The sequence below is a fragment of the Staurois parvus genome, unplaced genomic scaffold (genome assembly GCF_062004578.1).
Source record: "Staurois parvus isolate SC_StPar_1 unplaced genomic scaffold, SC_StPar_1.0 ptg000350l, whole genome shotgun sequence".
Classification (NCBI taxonomy): domain Eukaryota; kingdom Metazoa; phylum Chordata; class Amphibia; order Anura; family Ranidae; genus Staurois; species Staurois parvus.
This window is the reverse complement of record NW_028318146.1, coordinates 4944695-4952091: the sequence shown is the minus strand read 5'-3', so window position 1 is coordinate 4952091 and position 7397 is coordinate 4944695.

Sequence of the window (7397 nt, the reverse complement as noted above, 5' to 3'; positions counted from 1 at the left end):
GAACGCCTCGGTTAACGTAATTTTCGGTTTACAAATGAAAATCCATTGATATAAATGCCTCGGTTTACAAATTTTTTTTTGCAATATGAAGTAAGTTTTCCCAGGATGCTTTGCGCCTGGGAGGCCCTGTGCCTTTTAAAGTGCACTTTATAAATAGTTTTGAACAGTCAAGACTTTGTTTTACTTTTTTCTGACCTCCGGAACGGATTAATTGGTTTTCAATGCATTTACACATTTTTTTAATCATGTCCCTGTACAGTATTTATGCCTTTAAAGTGCATTTTAGAAAGAGTTTTGAACAGATAAAAGACTTTTTTTTTACTTTTTTCTGACCTCCGGAACAGATTAATTGGTTTTCAGTGCATTCCTATGGAAAACCGTGCTTCGGTTTACGAATTTTTCACAATATGAAACATCCCGGACAACGCATTAAATTCGTAAACTGAGGTACTGTATGCCTGTATATGAAATTGTACCCTATCAAATGTTCGGGTAGAATTCCTATATATGAGCTTTTCGCAGAAAATAACAATATTTGCTTGGTTTTCCCACTCCACTGTCGTTGAAGAATAGGACGACATCCATTTTTGGGCAATCACTTTCTGTGCCATGTAAAGCAGTCTAATTATAGAATCTACCACCTCGTCGGGGTGGTCACTTTTAACATATTTGGAAAGTTGGCCATAATTACACTGTTTTTGTACATTGCCATGGCAGAAGCCTCCAATACTTGATGGGACCCTCAGCTGTGCCAGGTAACAACTGTACTCACAGTAGAACTTCAGCCTAAACATAACTAGTCCTAAAGATGTCCCCTTTCCCAGGGGCGGACTGACAACTTATGGGGCCTCCGGGCAAAAGGAGATCATGGGGCCCCTGTGTCCTTGCCCAAACTCAAAAAAGCCTATGAAAAAGGTACCAGGGGCATCTCATGGGGCCCCCTACTGACCCCGGGCCCTCGGGCACTGCCAGAGTTTCCAACTGGTCAGTCCGCCCCTGCCCTTTCCCCTCCTATGCTGGCCACCCTGTGTAAAAAAAGATGTAGATACAATCAGGGCTTTTTTTTATCAGAGAATAGGTGCAGGAACTCCCCTTTTCTGAGTCCCCCCTTGTCTCCGCCCCCTACCCTCCTCTGAGTACCGTCCCTTGGGTCCACCCCCTACCTGCCTTCCGGTACCGCCCCTTTTAAAGAATACAGAACCAAGTATCATTTTGTGATGCTAAATAATTTGTTTGGAATTTCTTAATTTTAACAAGAAAAGCAGTAAAATAGATCCCCTGCAGCCAGCAACAATAGATTCCCCAGCAACAATAGACCCCACTTCAGCAGCAATAGATCCCCCACACAACAATAGACTCCCCGAGCAACAACGGACCTCACCCCAGCAACAATAGGTCCCCCACACAACAATAGACCCCACTCCAACAACAATAGATCCCACACACAACAATAGACTCCCCCAGCAACAACGGACCTCACCCCAGCTAAAATAGGTCCCCCACACAACAATAGACCCCACTCCAACAACAATAGATCCCCCACACAACAATAGACCCCACTCCAACAACAATAGATCCCCCACACAACAATAGACTCCCCCAGCAACAACGGACCTCACCCCAGCAACAATAGGTTCCCCCAACAATAGACCCCACTCCAACAACAATATATCCCCCACACAACAATTGACTCCCCCAACAACAAACCCCACCCCAGCAACAATAGGTCCCCCCAACAATAGACCCCACTCCAACAACAATAGGTCCCCCACACAATAGACTCCCCCAACAACAAACCCCACCCCAGCAACAATAGGTCCCCCACACAACAATAGACCCCACTCCAACAACAATAGATCCCCACACAACAATAGACTCCCCCAGCAACAACGAACTCCACCCCAGCAATAATAGGTCCCCCATACAACAATAGACTCCCCCAGCAACAATAGGTCCCCCACACAACAATAGACTCCCCCAGCAACAATGAACCCCACCCCAGCAACAATAGGTTCCCCCAACAATAGACCCCACTCCAACAACAATAGGTGCCCCACACAACAATAGACTCCCCCAACAACAATGAACCCCACTCCAGCAACAATAGGTTCCCCCAGCAAGAGACCCCACTCCAACAACAATAGATCCCCCAACAACAATAGGTGCCCCACACAACAATAGACTCCCCCAGCAACAACGAACCCCACCCCAGCAACAATAGGTTCCCCCACTCATGTGATCCGATTCTGCACATCGCACCGCGTTTTGCGAACTGATTTCGGGGTGTTGCTAACTTATCATACACGCATACATTCTGTATGGTGAAAATGTGATGCGATTTTTTCCATACAGAATGTATGGCTCAAATCGCACCGCACAGAATTCGCATGCGATTTTCATAGAAATGCGGTGTGGTCCTTCTGTGAATCACATGTGGTATTCTACACCACACAAGTGTGAACCCGGGTTCAGGAACGTTTTGGAACGCAAAAAGTTGCGTTTTTTGTTCTATAGACTTTAACTGAAACGCTGCATGTATTGCATTTTTGCTGCGTATTTGCAACAATTTGCATTTTAAATCTGCCTAGCAACAAGAAAAAATAAATAAAAACGCGTCAAAAACACAAAACGCAATGCAGAAACGGCTCAAACGCAATCAGTATCGGTGTGAACCTAGCCTAAGTGAGTTTAATTACCACCTTAGTCAGCCACAGAACCTGTGTCATTAATATGTGTTCAGTTTTAAAGGGATGTGGTGGCAACCATAGTCTCATGCTTGGCACCCAAGGAGTGAAACATGGAGGACATGACAAAAAACCACCACCCTACCCCTTACAAGACAATTCAGTATTATTATTATTATTATTACACAGGATTTCTATAGTGCCAACAGTTTGCTCAGCACTTTATAAAATTATTAAAAAATGCTGCTAAGTAGAGTGCAGCTGACATTCTTTGATATTCTTAATTGGCCCTCATTGATTATATTTAAAAAAAAAAAACAGTGCCTTGTGTTAAAAAAAAAAATGCCCAAAGCCAGTGTGAACGCCCCCCTATGTGTTGCTGTAGAATCAGTATCAGCAGCTGCATTGAATGTATGCTCCAGCATTGCCCCACTAATTTGTGTTCCAATGCTGCCATCTACTGGTCATATTGCAAAGTTTTTTTTTCTTTGAGATGTGTTTCTTTTTTGTTTTTATTTATTTCAGGTACTTATATAGTGTTGTCAATTTACGCAGCGCTTTACATATATATTGTACATTCACATCAGTCCCTAACCCTCAAGGGGTGTACAATCTAAGGCCCCTAACTCACATTCATACATACACATACAAGGTGCAATTTAGACAGGAGCCAATTAGCCTACCAGCATGTCTTTGGAGTGTGGGAGGAAAGCGGAGTATGCGGAGGAAACCCACGCAGGCACAGGGAGAACATGCAAACTCCAGGCAGGTGGTGCCATGTTTGGGATTCGAACCAGTGACCCTAGTACTGCCAGGCGGAAGTGCTAACCATTTAGCCACTGTGCTGCCCATCTTTGCTACCTCAATGCAATCATCCCTCAACTATTCAGACATACGCTACAGGCATACATCAGCAGGCGGGCCATGCAGTGCACAATCGGGATAATTCTCTGCCCAGGAGTCACCGCTAAAGTGTACAGCCCACCGCCAGCCGACCGGCAAAAATCAACGGCAGGCAAAATGCTCAATGCCAATATATGCCCATCTGAGTGGTACTTGTTTACAGGAATATATGCATTGACAAGTGCAAAGTTCTTCAACACAGACCCTTACAAAGATGAAGAAAGGGGGAGGTGTTTTGTAGTCCTGACCAGAGGCGGACTGACAGCTCATGGGGCCCCTGGGCAATAGGGGATCATGGGGCCCCTGTGTCCTTGCCCAAACTCAAAAAAGCCTATGAAAAAGGTACCAGGGGCATCTCGTGGGGCCCCCTACTAACCCCGGGCCCTCGGGTAGTGCCCGAGTTTCCAAATGGTCAGTCCGCCCCTGGTCCTGACTCACTTCCTGAGCTACAGTGACAATGCTACTCCTCCACAGAACCAGTGCAGTGAGTATGCACTGTCACCGTAGTGCAGGGAGTGTTCTACTGGCAGGATCACCAGGTGAAAATAAAGGGGGAAAAGTCTGAAAAAGAAAACGAATGCAGACACCACATCTAAGTGCTTCCAGCAGAGCCTTCTCACACAGGTGTATTGCTCTGACACACAACCTCTGTGACGTTATATGGAAGTCCTACCAGAGCTGATGATCATCTTCTCCAGGGACAATGAATCTACAAGGATACCAGGATCAAATGTATATGGAAGGATACAATGTTTATAGGAAGATATGGTGTATATCAAGGGGCGGACTGACCATTTGGAAACTCGAGCACTGCCGAGGGCCCGGGGTCAGTAGGGGGCCCCATGAGATGCCCCTGGTACCTTTTTCATAGGCTTTTTTGAGTTTGGGCAAGGACACAGGGGCCCCATGATCCCCTATTGCCCGGGGGCCCCATGAGTTGTCAGTCCACCCCTGAATAAGCTGCAATATATCACATTTGTATTCTTAGGACTCTTACCATGAAAAACATTCCATGTATTATGAAATCTGCGCAGTTGTGTCAGGGGACAGGAATTCCATTGTTTTCTACTTTTCATATTTTTCTTTAGATTTTTCTTTACTTCTTTTAAGATGATGATTTTTACATGTGAACACGGAATATACTGCAGCTTACCAGTCCTTGGATGTGGCTGCATTAGCTTTCTTTTTACATTTTTTTCCCTCTTTTTCTCACCTGGTGATCTGGTCAGTAACACACCTCCTGTATTAGAGCGCCCCCAATCTGGATGAAGGAGCACAGGGGGCACTTTTGGACAGCAGCATTGTCAGTCTGGGGGGAGGGGTGTGTAAGATGGACTAGCAGATTTAAATGCAGTACTCCAGCTCACACTTTATAATCAGTTATAGTAAACCAGGTTGCGGACTGACAACTCATGGGGCTCCCGGGCAATAGGGGATCATGGGGCCCCTGTGTCCTTGCCCACACTCAAAAAAGCCTATGAAAAAGGTACCAGGGGCATCTCATGGGGCCCCCTACTGACCCCGGGCCCTCGGGCAGTGCCTGACTTTCCAAATGGTCAGTCCGCCCCTGTAGCAAACAGGTTTTTTTTTTCCTTTCGGCATAAACGTTTTACATAAATAAACGCTGATCATTGTAAGCACACCTGCCAGTGGTAAATGCCGTGTCTCATCCCCGTAAGGCTGGCCATACATTATACAATTTTCTTGTACAAGTTTCCTTTAGATTTACCAAAACCATAGAATATGACGTCACACCTTAACACTTCCTGTTTGTATGAAATCAGGGAGGCCCTGGCACTACATAGTCGAAGATAAATCTAAAGGAAATTGGATAGGAAAACTGTATAATGTATGGCCAGCTTAATTACAAGAGAGATTTTCTGGTTAAAAAACAACAGACTTACTAGCTGGATCACCAGATGAAAATAGAAGAAAGAAAGCCTAAAAGAGAAAACAAATGCTGCCATCACATCTAAGAATTGGTAGGCTGCAATATAATAAATGATTGTTGTTGGGTTTAATGCTGCTTTAACCGCTTGCCAAGCTGAAAGACGGCTACAGCGCGGTTGTCTGTCTTTTTTTTTGTTTATAGCGCAAAAACTAACAAACGCACAGGCGATCAAATACCAAACAAAGCTCTATTCGTGGGGGGAAAAGGACATACATTTTATTTATACATTATCACGCAATTGTCAGTTAGACCGCTTTCACACGGGCGATACGTATGTCCATTTTTCATCTGTCCATTTACAGATTGAAAAACGGACACCCATGTATTTCTATGGACCAGCCGATGTAAATGGATGATCACCCGTTTACATCCGTTAATCTCCGTATCCATTAACATTCGTTTTTTGTCAGTAAGAAAACCCTATTCCGTAAAGAAAAAAAAAAATAGAACGCATGAAAAACGGATGTAAACTAATGTAAAACAGATGTAAAATGGATGAAAAAACTGATGTAAATGAATGAAAAACAGATGTAAAACAGATGAAAAAACTGGTGTAAACGAATGAAAAATGGATGTAAACAAATGTAAAACAGATGTAAATGGATGAAAAAACAGATGTAAAAACAGATGTAAGCAGATGAAAAAATGGATATAAATGAATGTAAAATGGATGAAAAAACAGATGTAAATGGATGAAAAACGGATGTAAATGGATGTAAAACGGATGAAAAAACAGATGTAAACGAATGTAAAACGGATGTAAACAGATGAAAAACAGATGTAAACGAATGTAAAACAGATGTAAACGGATGTAAAACAGATGAAAAAACTTTTGTAAATGGATGAAAAACAGATGGAAAAGGATGGAAAATGGATTTAACGCATGTAAAACAGATGTAAATGGATGAAAAAACAGATGTAAACGGATGACAAATTGATGTAATCGAATGTAAAACAGATGGAAACAGATGTAAAATGGATGAAAAAACGAATGTAAATGTATGGAAAACGGATGAAAAAAATGGTGTAAACGTATATAAAACAGATGTAAACGGATTAAAAACGGATGTAAACGAACGTAAAACAGATGTAAACAGATGAAAAACAGATGTAAACGGATGTAAAACGGATGAAAAAACTGATGTAAGCTGATGAAAAATGGATGTATATGAATGTAAAACAGATGTAAACTGATTAAAAACGGATGTAAATGAATGTAAAACAGATGTAAACGGATGAAAAGCAGATGTAAACAGATATAAAACGCATGAAAAACAGATGTATATGAATGTAAAACAAATAAAAAAAACGGATGTAAACGGATGAAAAACAGATGGAAAATGGCTGTAAACGGACGAAAATGGACGGAAAATGAATGTACATGGGTGAAAATGGATGGAAAATAATGTAAACGGATGAAAAAACTGACATAAACTGCTGCAAACTGATCTGTTTTGTAAAAACGTGACTGAACGCATGAAGAAAGCAGAACGTCGTGTGAAACGACCCTTAAAGTAACGCAGCGCAGTATTGGTAAAATGGCCTGGTCAGGAAGGGGGGTAAATCCTCTCAGGTGAAGTGGTTAGAGGCCTGTCGCTTTTGAAAAGCGCTACTGACCGCCAATCACAACCCATTCTAGAGGATGGGACCGCTCTGCAAGTGCCCCAAAAACGCATGCAATGCAGGAGGTTGCAGGACACTTGTGGGGGTCCAAGGGGGTTAAAGCAGGCTGTGAGAAGGCAATATAACACTCATAACCGCCTGTCCTGTGTTCTCTGAAGAGCAATCTGAACATGAATCGCTCTTCAGAGACCATTGCATTATATAAACAAGGCCTCAGGCCTTGGAGTCCTCCCTCA